Source organism: Pteropus medius, unplaced genomic scaffold (genome assembly GCF_902729225.1).
Source record: "Pteropus medius unplaced genomic scaffold, Ma_sr-lr_union100, whole genome shotgun sequence".
Classification (NCBI taxonomy): domain Eukaryota; kingdom Metazoa; phylum Chordata; class Mammalia; order Chiroptera; family Pteropodidae; genus Pteropus; species Pteropus medius.
This window is the reverse complement of record NW_024346771.1, coordinates 6850886-6872448: the sequence shown is the minus strand read 5'-3', so window position 1 is coordinate 6872448 and position 21563 is coordinate 6850886. Positions and strand designations below refer to the sequence as shown.

General features: G+C 31.5%; 1 pseudogene; it reads left to right on the top strand.

Annotated features, from left to right (window-relative positions):
* The first annotated feature begins 21240 nt into the window (after positions 1 to 21240).
* On the top strand, positions 21241 to 21356 carry LOC120613881 (uncharacterized; annotated as a pseudogene).
* The last annotated feature ends 207 nt before the right edge of the window (positions 21357 to 21563 follow it).

The window sequence follows — 21563 nt, the reverse complement described above, 5'->3', positions numbered from 1 at the left end:
CTAAACAGGCCCGACCCTGGTTAGCTTCCGAGATCAGACAAGATCACGCTTGTTCAAGGTGGCATGGCTATAGAAAAAAAAAATATATTTTTTATTAGTATTTTCATTGATATTTTTTGTTTCTAACATACTCATTTAAGGCTATATGTTTTCCTCTAAATATATCATTAGCTAGAATTTTGATATGCAGTTTTTTATTATTTATTATGATATATAATAATCATCAAATATTTTCCAGTATTCAATATTATTTTGTTTGGTGTACGGTTTACTTATAAATTATAATGTCTGAACATAATATAAGTTTAACCTTTATACCTTTGTTATTGTTTCCAGCATTCTTGTATTGTTGCCAGAGAAATTGACTTAATTTTAGTCTAGTTTTTGAGTTCTAATTTTTATATATTAGTTTATAATTTTTACTGAACATATTCCCTGCTCGTCCTACTAAATCCTCAGAGATACGTTAACATTTATCGTTATTATTGTGAGTGTATCTGTCATTGAGTAGCAATCATTCTTTTCTTAAATTTTTTGAGGCCAAATATTTCTAGTATTGCTTTTCTCCGAAAGTCTAATTGCCTCATATTATATAGGTACACTTCCATGTTTTTGTCTAATATTTTTATATGTTTACTTTTTACAATACTATATTGTATACTACTGATTTGATTTTCATCCAGTTTGCCAATATTTATTATTTCGCCAGAGAAATTTATTCATTTACATTTTATTTAATTACTGATATGTTTAAAATTTCCTTGTCCTGCTTTTTTTTGTACCTCTCTCACTTCTGTCAGGTCATTTTTGGATTTATCTTATTATATTATTTTTTTCTCTCTGTAGAAGTTTAATTTACTTTTTAATTATTTTAGTGGATATATTAGAAATTATATATCTACCTTTGTCACTAAAAATGCAGGATCCTAGATTACTCTAACTGTATTTACATCCTTATGATTTATTGTTGTATTATATTTTAATTTTATTCCAAAGCATTTTTAAAGTGAATATTATATTGTTATTGGTTTATACAAAGTTCACTAAATATAACTTATTTCTTTTATTTTCATTCTCTCTTACCATTCTGACCTTCCTTCTAAATTCATTATCCTTTGGACTAAAGAATAACCTCTAGAATTTCCTTTAGTGTTATTATGCTGGTGGCAAACTCTCTCAGTTTCTATTGTTTGATAAGGTCTTTGTTTGGCTTTCATTTTTAAAGTTTTTTATTTTCTTTTATTTGTAATACAGTTCTGATTTTGAAAGATTTCACTCCCTCAACATCAATGGTATTATTTCATTGTCATAACTTTTTTACTGCTGTTGAAAAGTTAGTGTAAGCCTTCTTTCCTTTAGTTAATCTCTCATTTTTGTTAAAGTTAAAAACATTTTAGTAATTTATTTTTGTCTTTGATTTTTATACATTCACAATTATAATTTAAGCAATCTCTTTTTTTAAAAAAAATCTTGAGATTTTCTGGGCTTCTTGAATCTTTAAATTAATGTCTTCAATCAGTTCTTTATATTATTCAGCTATTTTTTTAAACATTCCCTTTCTTTGCCCTTCTCATTCTTTTTATTCTCTAAAACTCCAGTTATCTCTGTAACACCTTACCACTATGTTCTCTATGCTTCTCACACATTATTTCTATATGTTTCATTATTTTGATTGTAGAGGTCACTCTAGATGCTATTTCCTGATCTATCTTCTAGGTCATAATTTTCTCTTCAGTTTATCTTTCCTACTGTTATATGTTCTAACTAAGATGTAGCATAAAATATATGTTTTTATATATATATATATATATATATATATTTTAAATAAATGGAAAATTTTTAGTTTTCATTCCTTATCAAAACTTTCAAGCTTGGCTTTATTGTTTCAAATGGAGTTTTAAAAGATAAACTGGAACATATCAAACAATTTAAGAGTTTATTTGAGGGAAAAAAAATGATTCAAATAAAGCCACATCCAAACCAGCAAATATAAAGAAGATCTGAGAAGTTATACAAAATGAAAAACTTTTTTTATAGGCAGGAGGGAGCAGAAACAAGGAAGTTATTCTAGGCAAAGTGAAAGAAAGTTAGAGAATAGCGGGGTTCTAAAGGCAGATTACCTAACTATTGCTGATTAGGGGATTCCTGATTTATTGGTTAAGATTCCATTTCTGGAAGAGCCAAACTGTAATTAAGTCTTAGTTTGGTGATGTGGGGATTAGCATAAGTGACTCTATTTTGAGGTCTGTTGTTTTGTTTTTTAACAAGAATAAAACATTTTATAGCAATAATTCCAATATCTGGAATTCAGTAGATCTATTTCTGTTATCTGTTATTCCTACTGGTTCTTGCTTATGAAGTTCTATGCATTTATTTATAAATTTGTTTGTTTGTTTGACAGCGGGGAATGTACACCTGTGTGTTAGACATTATATTTAAAAAATAGCCTCATGTCAAGGATCATTTTAAACCATGCTTATGTTTTGAAATTCTCTGGGCCAATCAGAAAATACAAAATCTAGCCAAGCTATAGTCCATTAACTGATTTAATTCTAGCACATTTTTTTTAGAATCGTAGCCCAAAGAAAGTGATGGTTGACCAGTTATATTATATAGTATGTATGTATATATAAATATATATATGTATATATATATATACACACACACATATATACATACACTATATACTATATACTATATATATACACATACATACTATATACTACATATTTGCATATGAAAATGTTGTTGTATTTATTACCTCTTTTCCACTCTTCATTTTATGTTGTTCTTGTCCCCAACCAGTATACAATTGGATGGAATTCTTTGCCTAGTAGACTTATACAAACTTTTATTTTTAATGGTTCCGTGTCTTTAGTGGGCCTGTGTTTATTTAATTACTATATCTTTCCTTCCTTTATATGTAGCAGCAAAACAATTTTTAATTGACAGTTCATATCATAACCCCAAACAGCAGAATAAGCCCTCTTGTTTCACGGTGATGAGAAGATCAAATCAAGAAAGAGTGTTCTTCACAGAGACTGAGTGAGGCACAGAAAGAGGACCAAAATTAATACTTCAAACCAACTTGGTCTCAGAATCATCTATGACCTTTTGTTTAATTGTGCATTTCTGGACTTGTCTTAGTTCCCTTTATTTAGTGTTTCTCAAGCTAAGACCAACAGACAGTTTTTAAAAAGTTATCTATTTAAAAAAAAAATATTTTCGAAGTACTAAAACAGTTTAAAACAGTTTAAAAACTATAGATATCTCTAGACTCAGAAGGAAAAACTTGAAACAATGGAAAAATGTAATGAATATATATGAGTTAATATAGAAAATTATTCTGGAAATTCAATTGTCTTATATTAGAAAACTCTGTTTTTTGAGTTAGTGAGTATATCCAATGTCAAACATGTTTTAGCTTAGACTAGATGACACCTTATGACGTATTATAGTGCAAGTCCCTAAGGTGAATCAAAGTTCACAAGTACCTGTATTTATCTCCTGATTGTAAGATTGTATAATTCTAAACAGGTCTTTCAGATTAGTTTATATATGGCCATATTTATTTTCTTATGTTGAAAAGATGCAATTTTATTAGAGTATATAATAGTTCCTTTGACAGTTTCTGACTTTTTAATCCTAAGAAGAATGGTTCTAAGACCAGATACTACTGGTGCATGGAATTTCCAAAGAGTAAAATTGTCAGTCTTTTTCCTTAAGAATTTTTCAAAACAATGGATTTCCCAGGTATACTCTCGCTCATAAAACACACCTCGTGTTGGTTTGCAAGATTATATTTTTTTAATTGCCTGTTCGATTAAGTGCTTTGCCTTAATAATCCTTCCTCTAGCATCTAGCTTTGCACTTTTACCAAATTTAGTTTAAAGTAAAGGGTGTTAACTCACCTGGAGTTGGTATCTACTTTTTTATAACCCTAGAAACATAATATCTATACCTTTTTAGTGAAGCCACTGTCAACTGTAGCCCTGAGATGAGACAAACCTGAATTAGGTTCCTACTGCAATTTATTGGCTGGGTAATTTGGGGGTTATTCATTTCATTACCTCCTCATCTGAGGAGATAATATGTCCCTCTCACATGGGTGGCATTATGAGGGTAAACAAAATGTAAAATCTATATAAAGTATCAAGTAAACATTAGAAACTCAATATAATAATACATATTTTGTTTCAATACTATACTAGGCCAAGATACCAATTTCCCAAAAGTAGCATTTTAATCCCAAACTTACCTTCCTCTAGAGTTTTTAGACAACACAATTACTTCGTTAGAGAAATAATAATAGTAGGAGGCTCATTTTTTTTATTCACTGAGTAAATGAGGGTGATGATCTTCTTCTATAGTAACTGCAAGCACTTTGGCAACGAGGGCAGTTATCTTATTTGAAGAAACTTTTTTCCTAGTGAGAATTCTGTTTTTTCTTTACAGCACCTGGGAATAAGACACTGGAGTGAGGCAAATATTAATCTGAGAAAAGGCAACTCAAAAAACTACAGAAAGAAGGCAAACAACTAACACCTGATTAAGTAGGATTCTACGCCTTTTCTTTGGTGTTCTTAGACCTTTTCTGCTTTTCTTCTCTTCTCTGGAACTATGAAACTGCTTCTAATTGCTCTTATGAGCATCCATTTGGAAAGATTAAGATTCACTGAGAACAGGGGGGAAACATGTAAATATGCAAGAAAAAGAGCAGAGCTGTTATCTCTAAAACTATTTAGTTACTAGGTAAGTTGAGGTTTCAAACTACAAACAAACAAACAAACAAATAAACAAACCAACTCAGCATATACCCCAGGTTGAAAATGCTATCTTAGTTAATCCAAACTTATTATATTTTGTGTCCAAGTGCCCTAGGAAAGGAAAGCAAAGATACTCTTGTGTGTATTTGTAGTGGAAAAGCTAAATATAAGGGTGAGATTATGAGCTGAATTTTGAGCATACTTATTTGAAATACTTGTGGCACATTAAAGTGGAAATGTCAAATTCAGAGTAAAATCTATGAGTCAGAAACTCATAAAGGTATTCTGGAGTTATGAATTTTGGAGGGACGAGTAAATAGATAATATGTGAAACTATTTCTTCAGGCTTATAATCAAATGATAACATGCTCATTTTATGTAATACTTTACTGAATGTATGGTTCATGAAAACTATAAGCTTCTTAACAAAAGGTCTGAGAAAACCAGGCCATCAAGATTCGTTGCTAACACTGGTTTAATCATGTATCAATTATCAATAAATATTCATTATATTGGTTTGCTTTGACTCTAATAAGCTGGGTGATATTGGTTAATCTAACTTCTATGTGATTCAGTTTTATTATCTATAAAATGAGGGTCTGAGCTAGATGCTATTTCCAGTTCCTGTCAAGTCTAAAGCTCTGATTTTATGTATTGTTAAATTGCACTATATATCTCTCGTTGGTTGTTTATTAAATGCTGGTAGATGGGTCTTCAAAAGCCTACAATTAAGTGAGATATACTAGCTGTCATTTTGAGTGAGCAAAGAAGAACCTGACTTATGCCCTAAAAATATTTTTATTGTTCAAATGTCTATGTGGACAAGAAACATATTTGGTTCAAGTGGTTGGTTTTCTTATTGAAAAATAGCATTAAATGTTTCATCTTTTATCTGTATGAGACAAATTTTTGAGGTGACATTATGAATCTGTGACTTTTGCCCTATTATGTCTTGAAGAATAGAATACAATCAGAAAATACTTCTTTAGTAATACATTTGAAAGTTGTGTACTCATAGGAGTTCTTTAGAGAAAAAGAAATAAAAAAAAAGTGATTTTTCCAAATAGAAAGCAGCAATGTAAAGATGAGCATTTGCTCTCTAGGTATTCCTGAAGTTTCAAAAGATCCTCTTTTTCTTCCATTCTTTCTCAAAGTGTGTTTACTAACTGAGTGGTCATATCAAGTAGTTTAGCTTTCAATCAGTCTCTGTTTTCTCATGTCAAAATGTTGATAATGGCAAGGACTAATTCAAAAGATTCAGATTAAATCGCATTACATAAAATTGAGTGTACACATATATGAATAATTTAATGTAATTTTAGAAACTATAATGCAATCTTTTAGCAAGCGCTGAAATATAATTATTTATTTCTGAATGGGATGGTCATGGAATTAAAAAACAAAAAGAATAAAGCAGATTTATGAGGCTCTAATATGCAGAAAAGAAGTTAATATACAGAATCAGAATGAGATTATTTAAAGTGGAACTCACATTTCCTGAACATCAAAAGCATGATGGATATAAAGTTAGGAATTCTTCTAAGTACTATCTCACTTTATCTCCTTAATTCTCCTATTGGTAAATAATATTGCCCTCATTTTAGAGATTAGATAATTGAGTTTTAGAACTCAAGCATCCTTTCCAAAGCCATACAACTAAGCATTTTCTCTATGTTTAGGTGCTAGATGAAATGCAGGATACACAATTAAGTTCGAATCAGAAAAATAACCAATTTTTGTTTAGCATAAGAAAGTTCAAATATTTCATGGGACATGTTTGTGCTAATTTTTTTTTATCTTAAATTCAAATTTGACTGGACATCTGTGTTTACATTTGCTAAATCTGGCAACTCTGTCTATATTTATACCTAGTACTTTGAGTGTAATATCCCTCTATTTGCTTATAATTTAGGCAAATTTAAGCAAATGCTTATTGTGGATGCAGCAAAGTATAGAGAGTACACAGAATTTGGAAACAAAAGAGGAAGCTTTAAGTTTATTTGGTCACTAACTGGTTGTATAACCTTAGGCAATTGCTCAACACCTACTTTATTTACTATAAAATGAGAATTGTTCTGAGCAACTAATCAGAAAAAGACTAATAACTAAATTACTTAAAAATAATTAATATTATTATACCTCATTATTCTATTGGTCAATAATATGGGTAGTATTCAAGTGTGTGTGTGTGTGGGGTGGGGGGGTTCTTCTAATTATGGCATCAATCGGACAAACTTAGTGGCTGTCAGGTGGCAACCAGGCCAGTGTGGAGCATCGAAGACAGCTTTTCACTCAGGCTTATTGCCTAGGTGGTTACAGCTAGACGGCTGAACTCAGCTGGACTTCTCTTCATCCCCATATTGTCTCTCCGGTATGGCAGTCAATCCTTTTTATTTGATAGATGAAGATTTAAAGAGTTCACGGTAGAAGCAGCAGCTGCTTTATGACTATGCCTGGAAATATCTGAATATCACTACTGCTGCACCTTGTAATTCAAAATATTCAAAAGCCATCACAGATTAAAGGGGAAAAACTAGATAAGACAATATGAAGAAAGTCATAAAAGAGGTAATCAGATATTCTGGGTTTTAAAGAAAGAAACGATTATAACCAGTGGTTAGGAATCAAGAATGGAATCAATGATGGAATAGGGAATAGTGACAGTAAGGCAGAGGTGAAGGCAGGAAGCTCAGCTATATTGGGGTGCCATGGCTTTGAAAGTCTCTGTCTAGAGGGATCTTCACTTAGAATTATTTATGAAATGCTTTGCTTCCAATCGTACAAGAAAATATTTATTTTTCAAAAATAAATACATTTAGTAGTAAAAGTTGAGGGAGTAGCTAATTCTAAATGAGAAATTAAGAAAAGTTTCTCAGAGCTTATTATATTTGAACTGAGTCAGCCTGAAGAATGGAGTCATCAAATGGGGAAGAAGTGTCCAAAGTGTGTAAGACAACCAAAGAGTGATCTGATTGTCAATGAAAGCCGTGAATAAAACACTGAACACAGTGTGTAAAGGAGGTGAAGCAAGAAATGAACTGGAAATTGAGGTTGTGGAACTTTGAGAATAACTTTACATGCTACAGAGGTATTTGGCTTTTATTATCTTTATTTAAAGGAAACACAGATCGTCTCTTTCATAAAATAAGTACTGCAGTTATATACTTAGTGGTATGTTGTTGAAACATAACTCTGGCTTCAATGCGGAGACTATTATGAAAGAAGTGGCTGTATAGCAGGCAATTTTTCTTGAAGATTAGAAAAAAAATTGAATTAGAGTACTGGAAACCATCTGTAGATGACTGGGAAAACCACAGTAAGGGGAAATGTTCAAGAGATACAGTTTCTTCATCTATTAAAGAAAAAAAAAAGAAGTTGTCATAAATAACCTAAAAGATCTTCCCTCCATGAACAAATTGAACTGGGCATTTATTAAATGTCAAATGCTGTTTCAGGTCCTGAAGATACAAGCGAACAACTATCAAAGGCTTTGCTTTAATGGAACTTAGAGCACAATGAGAAAAAAACAAAGAGTTAGTAAAAGATAAATAAATACATACATATATAGACAAACACAAACAATAATTCTATATATGGATAATTGTTAAAATTCAAGATGATGGAATAGGGAATAGTGACAGTAAGGCAGAGGTGAAGGCAGGAAGCTCAGCTACAAGTATTAAGGTTTCCCCACTACAAAGGAGGCATGTGAACTGACAACTTAAATAATGAAAAATAAGGAACCAGAAAACTCTCTGGGAAGGGCTGTCTCATGCAAAAGAATCAGTAAGTACAAAGAGTCCAAGAGAAAGTGTCTTTCTTTTGAAACAGAAATAAGATCACAATGGCTACTGGCTACAGCAAACCAGAAAACCATAGGGTTAGAGAAAAGTTTAATGGTTATTGTTGAGAGGCGAATGGGCAGGAGTTCCTAAGATTCCAGGTGGTATGAAGAGATGGTTCCTATATAAAACTCTTAACAGACGCTTTTTTAGGGTATCAGCCTACACAATATTGCTCAAATCAAACAAATATGATATCTGCAATTAATAACTTCAATCAAAAGATATATTTCACAGGGCTTAAAATTGCTTTTAAAGATTTTCTTTACTTTGAGCTTTCTTTTTCCTAGTCCATTTCCTGCCCATATTTGGATGTGCACATAGGTGCATGTGGTAAAAACAAAATAAATTTACTTACTAAAATGAACCCCCCATCACCACTAACATTAGCTCTCCTGCTTCTGCTACCCAACCACCAGTTGGATGAGGGATAATGTTAATAGAGAGACTTTGTGCCAAGAGAAACTCTACTTATGCAGAGTCTAGAACACAAAACACAACAATTTCCCTCAACCTAGTTTAGAGCTGTTTTCATTTCTCTTCCCTACACTACAGGGCAGAGAGTTATTTGAAGATGCAAGCAGATATGCAGAATGAACAGAAAGTTTGTGGTATGGGTTTTTATATTAAAACTGACCAATACTGAGAAATAGGTCAATGAAAAAGGTCAAAAGCAATCCTGTTCAAAGGCAAAGGTCACTTAGGACCTATCAAAAATAACTTGATCCAAAACACTTTGAAAATTGACAATCGCTAAAATTTATTTCAACATATTTTCAACATATCTAAGCTTTCCTCTCAGCCACTGCCACTGTATATTAATTTCTGGATTTCCCTGCCTTTTCCGTTCTTTTGAATTATTTAAGTCGGCCTTTCATCTTTGGAATCCTAGAATCTCCTCCTGTAACTGCCAATAAGCAGACACTTAATAATATTATGACTTTAATACACAGAAGAAGCAGAACAGCACAAAGTAAGAGAGAAACCACTAAAGCATCAAGTATAATTTCTCATATAATAAAATCCCTATTAAACCTAAATTTTATATGAACATTTATCTTAAAGCTATAATTTTCCTAATTAGTAGCTTTTTACATATGTAATTTGTTCCCATTTTTTTCTCTAATAAATAATGATTTTATAAAAAGATCTAAATTTCTGTACCTTCCCTTTAAATTTAATGTGAACCTAAAACTTCTCTAAAATAATTGTCTTATTTTTCAGTGTAAAATAATTTTTGAAAACAAGTCTACAAACACTTTTGGTGAAGGACTAGATATTAAATATTTTAGGTTTTGTTGTCCATATTGTTTCTCTCTCAGCTCTTCAATTCTGCAGTTGTACCACAAAAATTACTAGAGACAATACATAAATGAACAGGTGTTGCTGTCTGTCCATAACACACTATTTTTTTTTTTTAAGCAGTAGGTCTGATTTGGCCTGAGACAAGCCAAATCAGAAATGTGCTGACCACTGATTTAAAGCATATGCTGAATTATTGCTCAAGTATCTCAAATGTTAAATTAATCGAAGAAAGTAATATTTTAAAAATTTCTTGATATATATTGCCAAATTGCTTTCAAGATCTGTAATATTAAAAAATAATGCATATAAATGGCCCTCTTGTCACCTTTCACAACTCTCATAAAATATAAATAATTAAAATAGAGTATATATATTATACATAACAATATTTGTGTATATACACACATAAAATACATACATATGTGTATGTACATATTCTTAATTTTTCTTTTTGTAAAAAAACAAGAATGTTTTTTCTACAAGTTTTCTTAGCAGTCACTTTCTTTGTAAAAAATATATTCTATTTTATAATATTTATTACTATTATATTTATTTTTTACAAGAAATAAGTTGTTGCAAGATACTCTGCTGGCTCATATTGATTTTAAAAACTATGACCTTTTATTTCTTGGATAATTGTTCTTGTTTGAACTACCAATTCTATGTTGAATAGAAATACCAAAATTGATCATACTTGTCTTATTCTTGACAAGTATGACTCAACACTGAGTAAGAAGTTATTAGATTGTGATACAAAAGACTACCACATATGATTTTAATCTTTTAAAATGAATTAAGAATATTTTGTGACCTAAAATATTGTCTGTATTGGAAAATGTTTCATGCACACTTGAAAAAAAAAATGTTTCATCTGATGTTCTTGGATGAACTGTTCTATATCCATCTATTAAATCAAATAGGTCTACGGTGTTGTTTAAGACCTCTATTTCTTTATTGATCTTCTGTCTGATTGTTAGAGTATAGAAATACAATATTGATTGCTTCAAATACTATTGTAGAACTGTGTATTTCTTCTTTCAGTTCTCTCAATTTACTTCTTACATATATGAAATATATTTTATTAAAGTCTATTTTGTCTCATATTATTCTATCCACTTCAACTTTATCTTGGTTACTCTTTGCATGAAATGTTTTTTTTATTTTTTACAGAATTTCACCTTCAACCTATTTATGTCTTTAGATCTAAAAGGAGCGTACACTTGGATCATTATTTTAATCTGTTATTTCAATCTCTGCCTCTTAAACAGAAAGTTTAATTCATTTACATTTAAAGTAACAGAAATAACTTAATTCTATTATTTTTCTATTTGTTCTCTGTATGTTTCAGAACTTCTTGATCCCTAATTTCTTCATCAGTTCTTTTGTGTTTAATTTTTTTGGAGAATATATTTCAATTTATTTCTCATTTCTTTTTTCTTTTTGTATATTCTATAGAGTTTATATGTATATTTGGTTATCATGGGGATTACATATAACATTCTAAAGATATAGCAATCTATATGAATAAGTACAAAATTAACATAAATCACATATAAAACTTTGACCTTTATTTAGGTCCTGCCTTTTTGTGTTAATATGACACAAATTGTAACTTTGTAAATTGTGCAACTAATAACAAATTTATATGTATATTTTTGCATTTGTCTTTTAAATTATATAAGGTTTTTTTGAAAATAGTTACAATGTAAATTAACAATATATTGGCTTTTACATTTGCCCATATATTTACTTTAATCAGATATCTTTATATCTTTATATGGCTTTGAGTTGCTGTCTAGTGTTCTTTTTGTGAACCTGAAAACTCCTTTCAGTATTTCTTATAGTCAGGGAGTAGTAGTTATAAACTTTCTTAAATTTTGTTTTTCTGAATGTCTCTATTTCTCTCTCATTTTAAGGATGTTTTTGCCAAATATAAAATTTTAATTTGACTTTATCTTTTTTGCACTTTAAATATGTGAAAAACTTCTGGATCTAAACTTTTTGATAGGAAATCAGGTGGTAATCTTATTAAGGATCCTTTGAATGTGACAAGGCACTTTTCTTGTTGCTTTCAAGATTTTTTCTTTCTCTTTGTCTTTAAACAATTTGATTAAAATGTGTTTCAGTGTGAGTTTCTTTAGGTTTATCCTAATGAGAATTTATTGAATCTTGGATTTATAAATTCATGGCTTTCATCAAATTTGGGAAGTTTTGCCATTATTTTTTCAAATGTTTTGTCTGTTTCATTTCCTTTCTTATCATTTTAGGATTCCCTTAATGTGTATTAGTCTGCTTGATAGCATTTCTCAGGTCCTGCATACTGTTTACTTTTCTTCATTTTTTAATTCTGTTCCTCAAACTCAATAACTTCAATTATTCTCTTAAGTTTAAATTTTTTTTTCTTCCTTCTCTGTGTTAAACACCTATAGTGATTTTTTAATTTTATTTATTGTACTTTTTGGCTCCAAAATATTTGTACAGCTATTTTTCACAATTTTTATCTTGATATTCTTCTTTTATTCTTAAATTATTTTTCTGATTTCATTTAGTTATTTGTCCACTTTTTTAAAAACTCTTTGAGCATATTAAAGGTATAATTTAAAGTTAGATTAGATAATTGTGTACACAGAATTCTACCACCATTGGGGTGTTCTTTGGGAGGTCTCTAGGCTTGGCCCCCATTCCTTTGTTCCCCCTATCACTCATGTCTGACTAGCTACCTAACAACACTATTAAATTTAAGTAGCTTATCAAATCATTAACACTCAGTTCTTAGCAAAATACACACAGCTATCATGGAAAATGGTTTAAAAGAAATCATCAGTCTAACTCACTCAAGGCAAAAAGTCAAAATGATTAGCTGTCGTTAATAAAGAAAAAGGAAGAGAAGAAGAAGAAGAAGAAGAAGAAGAAGAAGAAGAAGAAGAAGAAGAAGGAGGAGGAGGAGGAGGAGGAGGAGGAGGAGGAGGAGGAGGAGGAGGAGAAAAGACAATAGCATGATTGTAAGCACATATTCTTATTAAAAATATTTTGAACATAGAGAAACAATAAATGATAAAAGTGAAACTAAAGATTTATTTACTGATATCCTTTAAAAATACTTCTGCATTATTATGTATTATTGAAAGTATAGCATTGTGGTTAAGAACACAATCTCAAAAGTGAGAATGTATGTCTTTAGATTCCACTACTTAACAGCTGGATTATCTTAGGCAAGTTGCTTCATGTCTCAAGATTTCTGATTCCTAACGTCCACTTCATGGAATAATTTGAACAGAGTTGCAATAATGTCATTGACTGTGTATTCCTAGATCCACAACTTTTAAATAAAAAACTATCAAGTACATTATATCCATATTAAATATTAACACATGTAACATTGCCCCAGTAAGAAAACAAATAAAGGAGTCAAAAATGTGTGTGTGTGTGTTTGTATATGCACACATATACATGCACCCACATATGTGTATACATGTGTATTTCTATAAATATATGCATAGAGATTTTATTTCTTGGAGGAATTCATACAATCTGGTCAAATATTGTCATCTCTATGAGTGAAAAAATAGACAATTTATTTTCTTCTTTATATCTTTTTACATATAGGTATGGAGGTTGTGTTTCTTTTCTCTTAAAAAAAAATAGCCCAATTTTAGTGGAAAATTATGAACAAACATTGAAACAACTAACAACGATAACAACAAAATCCCAGCCAGAACGTTTGTCTTGAGACGAGACAGCTGTGGAAGCTAAAAGCCGATAGAGCTTTTTCACATTTGTTTTCTCTACTGTTATGTGGAAAGAAGATGAAAGATACTTAAAAATGTTAACAGGTCCCTAAGCTTTGATTAATTTTTGAACACTCAGGGAACTCACTCTCACTGGAAACAAATAAAGGTTAGAGAACGTTAATGCTGAATGAAGCTACAAAAACTAGATATAAGCACATAATGCTGGTAGAGATGTGTATATCTAGTTTAAAAAGAGAAGAAAGAAATGCTATTTTCAAATGATTTTTATGTTAACTGCATTATCTCATGTTAATGTGAACAGTAGACTGATGAGGCAGATATTTTTATCTTCATTTTAGAGATGAAGAAACTCAGAATAAAAGAGTTTAACTTTCCCAAGAATACACAGCTTGGAGGTGAGAAAAATCAGAATTTACATATAAATTTTCCATATGCCATATTTTTTCTCTTTATTGTTCTTTTTTATCATGCATTCTTGCTTATAAAAGTTACTGCTTTTAAGTTTTAGAACATATCAAAAATACAGAAAAAACTATCAAGAAGAAAATATTATTCAAATATACAAAATGTTTTATATTAACAAATAATAGAAAATAAAATAATGCTCTATATTCACTTGGTTCTTTTATTTCAGTTAATATTATGTTGTATGTATGTAAACATTTTACCTCATTGTGATATGTAAAAACATTATAGTATTTTTTCAATGAATTGATTTTTAAGGAGTCATTCATATATACTGGTTATTAATTCTTTGTCACTTATACATCTTAGTTATTCAGTTTTTTCAATTTATTCATGGTATTTTTCATATAATTTAAAAATTTTAATCTAGTTATTTTAGCCAATTGTGACTCTTCATTCTATATTGGGTCTAAAATACCATCTCATTCCCAAGCATGAAAGTATATTCTTCTAAATTTTTTTCAAATACTTGTTTTTAGTTTGTTAGGATTAGAAATACAGTGGATTTTTACATTTAAATCTTCATTACAAGTTTATTTTTACGAATAGTGTAATTATATGTTTTAGTAATTATATATAATGAATAATCTTATTTTTTTTAAAAAAGGACATTCTTTCCTCCAACATATTTGAGATGGTATATTTATTATACAAATGTTAATTTGTTGGCTATGCCAATAGCACATTAATTTAATTTCTGTTGATTTATAATGAGTCTTTCTCTGGTCATGCAAATTCTACCACATTAGCCATCTTTAAAAATTGTCATAATTACACTTGCATATTTTTCTCTTCCATGTGATGTTTAAGATTAGCTTCTAAAGTTGCATAAAAAACCATATTTGGTTATTGATTAGAATTATATTGATTGAGAATAAAGAAAGTGGTAAATTGTGAAAATTGTGCTATCTATACTATACGTATTTGTATCAGTCATCCAGATTCATTATCTTCATTGTCTTTTTTTTTAACACTCTGTTTTTTAAATAAGTCTTTCACCTGATGGGCTGGAAGTAATTTCTGATTGTGCTTCATGCAGATCTTCATTATTTATTGTTATTAGTAGATACTTTCTAAAATTTGATTCTGATTTAAAATAGAAATGCTTTCCAGTCATATTTTCTACTGGTTTCTGCTAAAATATAGAAAAATAATTGCTTTTTTATGGTGATTCTTATCTATAGTAAAATACCTCATATCGTATATACTAATTGTATAGCTAACGTATTAACTTTTTTATAGTAGTTTTGCAATAATATACTCTGCTGACAATGTCACCTTTTTTTCTATTATTTATACATCTAATATTTTTCTTTATTAGGTTAGAATTTCCAATCCAATATTGATTCATAAGATTCTAGCTGGATTTAACAAGATTTTAAGAACTAATGTATATAAGTGAGCTTATAGTTTATAACATTGGTAGATTTTGTATGAATATATACACATCTATGTTCACAGACAGACATTGTATTCTTGTCTGATTTGTATATCAAAGTTAAAATGGGTGGGAAGAGTTCCATCATATCTGAAAGAGTATCTATTGCATGAGAATTATCTAGCTTTTGCTCTTTGACAACGATCACTTGTAAAACCATCAAAAATATGTCATATTTATATAGATAAAAAGACAACTTTTATATTTATTGGAATTCTCATATGTCTGTCTTTTCTTATGTAATCTGGTAGTGAATAAATACATTTATACTTAGAAATCATCCATTTATGAAATTTTTCAAACTTTGTTTTGTTGTAAATTGTAGTCCAATATACTCCATATATAGTTATTAAATTCTCTCATATTTATTTTATTTAATGTTTCTCTTTTTCTACTTATTCTTGGTTATACATCCCCAAATGTATGTTTACACTAGTATTTATTAAAGTTAAATGTTTAGTCAGTTTTTAAAAAAACATCATTAATGACGACTTTCAGTTTTAGCTTTGCCATGTAAATAACATTTAAGTCATATCCTCCATTATTACAACAAGAAAATGGTGAAAACTAAAAATCAATGACTTTTTTTGACCTATCAGGAAACTAGTCAAAGGAAAAACTGCCTCCCCCAATTCTGGAGACTGGTGAATCCAGAGAGTCGCACACAAAACTTACCTGGAGAAGAAGATGCCGGAACACTAAAAAAGTAGAGAACACTGAAAGAGTAATTTTAACTGCTTGCTGGTGGTTGAATGTAGGCTAAATTGAAAAATGAGAAATTCCTGGGGTGCAGCCTTAAAAAATTCTCCCACTTTTGTGAATTAACTCAATGAAACCCACCTGCTTATCAAAGTAAAGACCCTGGAAAGATTCCCTCATGGCTCAGGCTAGAGGAAGAAAAGAGTAATTCTTTTGGAATATACCTGGAATATTTTCCATAACAAATGACTACTCTCCAGGGGAAATGATTGTCAGATCCTTATCCCAAATGATAGAATGGCATATATTCCACTGAAGCCTCATATCACTGGAGAAACATTTGTGAAGTGCACAGCCTAGAAACACAGGCCCTGTACAACATGGGTTTCAAACCCCAGGTCACAGACATATGTCCTTGACCCCTTAGGAACCAAGACGCACAGCAGAAGGTGAGCAGTAGGTGAACAAGCAAAGCTTTACTGTGTTAGTAGCCTCTCCCCAGCACTAGCATCACCACCTCAGCTCCACCTCAGATGATCAGGCATTAGATTCTCATAGGAGCTCCAGTCTCTGGTTCCAAAAAAGTTGGGGATCCCCGCAGACTGAGATTTAATCATGAGACTATAGAACATGTCCCCTAGACTTATACCTGACAAACCCAACAGAATTTCGATAAAATGAGTGGATTACAGCTGAGATTGCTTTAAGACACAGATTCTATTCAAGAAGTATTTCTTAGAAAAATTTAAAGAATGCAAGATAGACAAAAACAAGAAATGCTTGAGAAATTTGAAGTCTCTGGAACTTATTGCTGTAGAAACATTAAAAAGAGCCCAATTTCTTTCCAATTAACATAAAACTCCACACTCACATTCTTCAGTTGTTATCGAATGGAAGATGGTCAACTTTCAACAATAATAACAACAACAACAAAAATTACAAGGTATTCCAAAGAGTAGAAAATCAGAGTGAGAAGTAAAGAAGCAGATAATAGAACCAGACTCAGAGATGACAAAATGTTGAAATTATCTTACCAGATATATAAAATATTTGTGATTAACATGTTAAGAGCTTTAATGGGAAAAGTACATAGCATGCAATAATGAATGTGTAATGTAATCAAAGAGATATAATTTTATATCCAAAAAAAAGCATCAAACACAAATTCTAGAATTTAAAACCACTATAATTGTTTATGACTAAACAATTAAAAAAGAAGAAGAAGCAACCCAGTTTTAGAAAGGGCAAATGATCTGAACAGACTTCTAACCAAAAATATATACAGATGACAAATAAACATAAAATGCGGCTCAACGTGAATTTCCATTTAGGAAGGGCACATTAGAACAACAATACGATACTACTACAAATCTGTTAGAAAGGCTAAAATTCAAAATCAAACACTACCAATTGCTGGTGAGAATGTGGAGCAAGAGGAATTTTGATTCATTATGTGTAGGAATTCTAAATTGTATAACCATCTTGGAAGAGAATTTGGAAGCTAATTACAAAGCTAAGCATAATCATATATACACAGGCATGCATTTTTTAACAATGAGAATTATGAGGATAAGTTCTGAGAAATGCATCACTTGAGGATTTTATCATCGTGTGAACATTATAAAGTGTACTTACACAAACATAGATGGCATAGCCTATTGCTCCTAGGCTCCTAGACTAGTATGTTATTGTACTGAATATTATACGCAATTGTAATATAATGATAAGTATGTATTTACATATCTAAACAACTCTAAACATAGAAAAAATATGGTAAAATATGGCATAAAAATAAAGTATGTGTGTATGCATGCATGCATGCATACTCAGGCTTGTGCAGAGTCGGAAGGCAGGTGCCCTAGAGAGGACAAGAAAAATGGAGAGAGCAGAGATTAAGAGACCCAGAGAGATAGAGCTAAAGATGAGAAAGAATAAATGGAGTGAATGAGAGAGACAGAGATAGAAATAACGATGAGGAGGGAGGAATGAAGGAGAGAGGAAAGGGAGAGAGGGGGGAGGGAAGAAGGAAACTGGGAGAAAAAAGATATAAGGACAAACTGAGGGAAAGGAAGTGAGCTGCTGTGCATGTGTGTGTGTGTGCATGCACACACATGTGCAGGGGTGGTCTTAGATGGGCATAGATGTGGGCAGGCTTCTGGCACCCCTCCTTCCCAACCCTCTCCCCTTTTTCCCTTGCTAGCTCTGGTCTCCAGCCTGGAGAAGGATGTAGGGCAGTTAGACAGCATGCTGAGCCTCTTCATCTATTCAAATAAAACCCAGAAAGAGCAGCAAACTTGACATCTTAGTTCAGTCCAACCTTTTCTTTCAACGTTGCAAACAACCTTTTTTCTTATAATCCATTATAATCCTATAAGACCACTGTCATATATGCAATCTGTCCTTGACCGAAATGTTGTTATGTGGCACATGACTATAATCTGGCTTCTAGATATTTACCTAACTGGTTGAGAAATTATGTTTATACAAAAAGCTGCATCTGAATGTTCACAGCAGCTTTATATCTAATCACTCAAAACTGGAAGCCACCAAAATGTCCTTCCATAAGTGAATTGATAAATAAACTGTGGTATATCCATATAATGGCATATTATTAAACATGAAAAGGAGTGAACTATCAACTCATAAAAAAGTTTGGATACATTTTCAATGCATGTTGGTAAACGAAAGAAGCTAGTCTGAAAATGTTACATACTGTATGATTCCAAGTATGTGATATTTTGGAAAGGGCAAACATTTACCTTTCAAGGGAGGAGGGGGAGGCTTGGATAAGTGAAGGACAGGGAATACTTTTAGGGCAGTTAGACTATTTTTTATGATACTGTAATAATGAATGCATGACATTATTCATTTGATAAAAAAACATAGAACTTTATAGCCCAAAATGTGAACTTTAAAGTACACACATTTTAAAAACTCAGGAAGTTGGGAGACATCAGGATGGAATGCAGGATGTGACAAAACAGTCTAGCACTATTACAAATGCATGAACCATGCTAACTGAAGAAAATGAGGAGAAAAGGGGCTGATAAAGTACTTCGGAAATTAATGCAATCTAAAAATAACTTGGCATAGGTATTCTAATCTAGCTGATAAAGTTCTTTCCCATGAGTGTAGTCTAACAATTTTGACACTCTATAAAATTACCCTAGACATGAAATGTTAGATAAATGGATAGAGCCAGGTTTCATACTAGAGTGATGAGATAAGGTGATAAGATAAGGTAATAGGTAAGCAAGAGTGGATGCTAGAATTATCCATCTAGTTATAGATTTGAATTGGAGAAAGTAAAAATGCATGGCTAGTTAATAAAAATATAGGTGATTAGCTATAAAATTACTCATATATATACATATATATGTATGTATGTGTGTGTGTGTGCGTGTGTGTGTGTGTATGTGTGTGTATAATATATATGTTAGGTAGCTAGTCAGACATGAGCAACAGGAGAACAAAGGAATAGAGGCCCAGCCCAGAAACTGCCCAAAGAACATCCCACTGGTAGTTAGAGAATCCTTCCTGCATCCCCAGAGAAAAAGGACAGGAGGGCCATAACTATAGCTGATTTAATCTGTCCACAGACTCCTCTGCAGAAGGTACCACACTAATCTGCCCACAACCTAAGCTTCATTATACCATCATTATAATACCATGTTTATGAGTAGAAGTTCATGAATCTAATTATAAGAGACTGAATTCTGGTAAGCATATGTGCACTAGGCAAAGAGTTATATAACAGCCAAATGTCAATCAAAATGACCTCACCTAAGAACACCCTTCTAACCACCCATCACAGCACTAATATAATGCAGACCTCTCCCTCCCACAGGTTACAGCTCTCTATCTTTCCTGGCTATAACCTGTGCCTCCCTTCCCTCACTCCCGTGTATCCTCATGTCCATGTGGTCAGCCAGCTTTAAGTTTGACCCATCTTCTGCCACAGAACGTGCCTTTAATAAATAATACTTCTCATAATTGTCACTGAGATGTAATTTCTTCATCAGTGATAAGTACCTAGAGGTGTGTGTTACCAGAACTCTGATCACCGCAACAGGAACATATACACATTTGGTTAGTGTAAATACGTGTATTTCCTTGCTCTGTTAGGTGAGAAGGTTTAGAAGCAATGATACCTCCTTAGGATCAAGCACATTTAGTGCCCAGATCTTGGTTTGCTTATCTTTCTTCAATAGAAAGAACTGGACCTCTTTAGAGAAATGGCTGATTTGAGAATTGAGGAATGGAATATATAAATTGAACCTGGAGCATTATGTTGTGCCCGAAAATGTGCTAACAAACAAACAAACAAACAAACAAACATGACAAGATTATGCCAATTAACACAGGGGCCAACTGAAATTGTTTCAAAGGTCAAAGCTGGAACAATTTAAGCATTTAAAGTAAATAAAATATATTTTATATTTTATATCTGTGTGTTCTTATTGATAGTGCTTTAATAAATGAATTATTAAATACATAAATATTTGGGAGGAAAATATCTCCTGTGCAGAAGAATTACAAATAATTTCCTTAGATATCCTATCCTGAAAGAGGTAGCACATACCATCTCTTAAGTGTGAACAGTAAGGATATAGAGACTTCCTTTCAGAAAGAGAAACAAAATGAGCAAGTTTGCAGTGAAAATATTTGACAGATACTGTCTCAGTGTGTTCAAGATTAACATGTTGATAATATGTATCCTTGATAATATATAATAAAAATGACACTTTACCTCTGTGGTCTTCCTTTCCAAATACTCATAACTCCAGTTTAATAATGAGAAAAACATCAACAAATCCCAATTGAGACTTTCTACAAAATGCTTGACCAGAACTCTTCAAAATTATCAAGATTACCAGAAACAAAAATTTCTGGTTCCATAATGTAGCAGTTAGCATGTCTGCTTTACATGCAGAAGGTCCTGGATTCATGGCCAAGTGGAGCCACAGTCCATGGTCTATGGCCATGCCACCCTGAACAAGCCCAATATCTGATCTTGGAAGCTAAGCGGAGTCGGGCCTGGCTAGTACTTGGATGGGTGACCACCTAGGAAGACCAGGTGCTGTAGGCATAAATAATAAATAATAATTATTAAAAACAAAAACAAAACCAAGAAAACCTCTGAGACACTTTCAGACCAGAGAAATTAAAAAAGCATGAGACATTTTATACCAAACACTTTCTGAGACACTTTCAGACCAGAGAAACTAAAAAAGCATGACTACTAAATGTAATATATTATCCTGAATGGGATCCTGGGACAGAAAAAAGACATTCC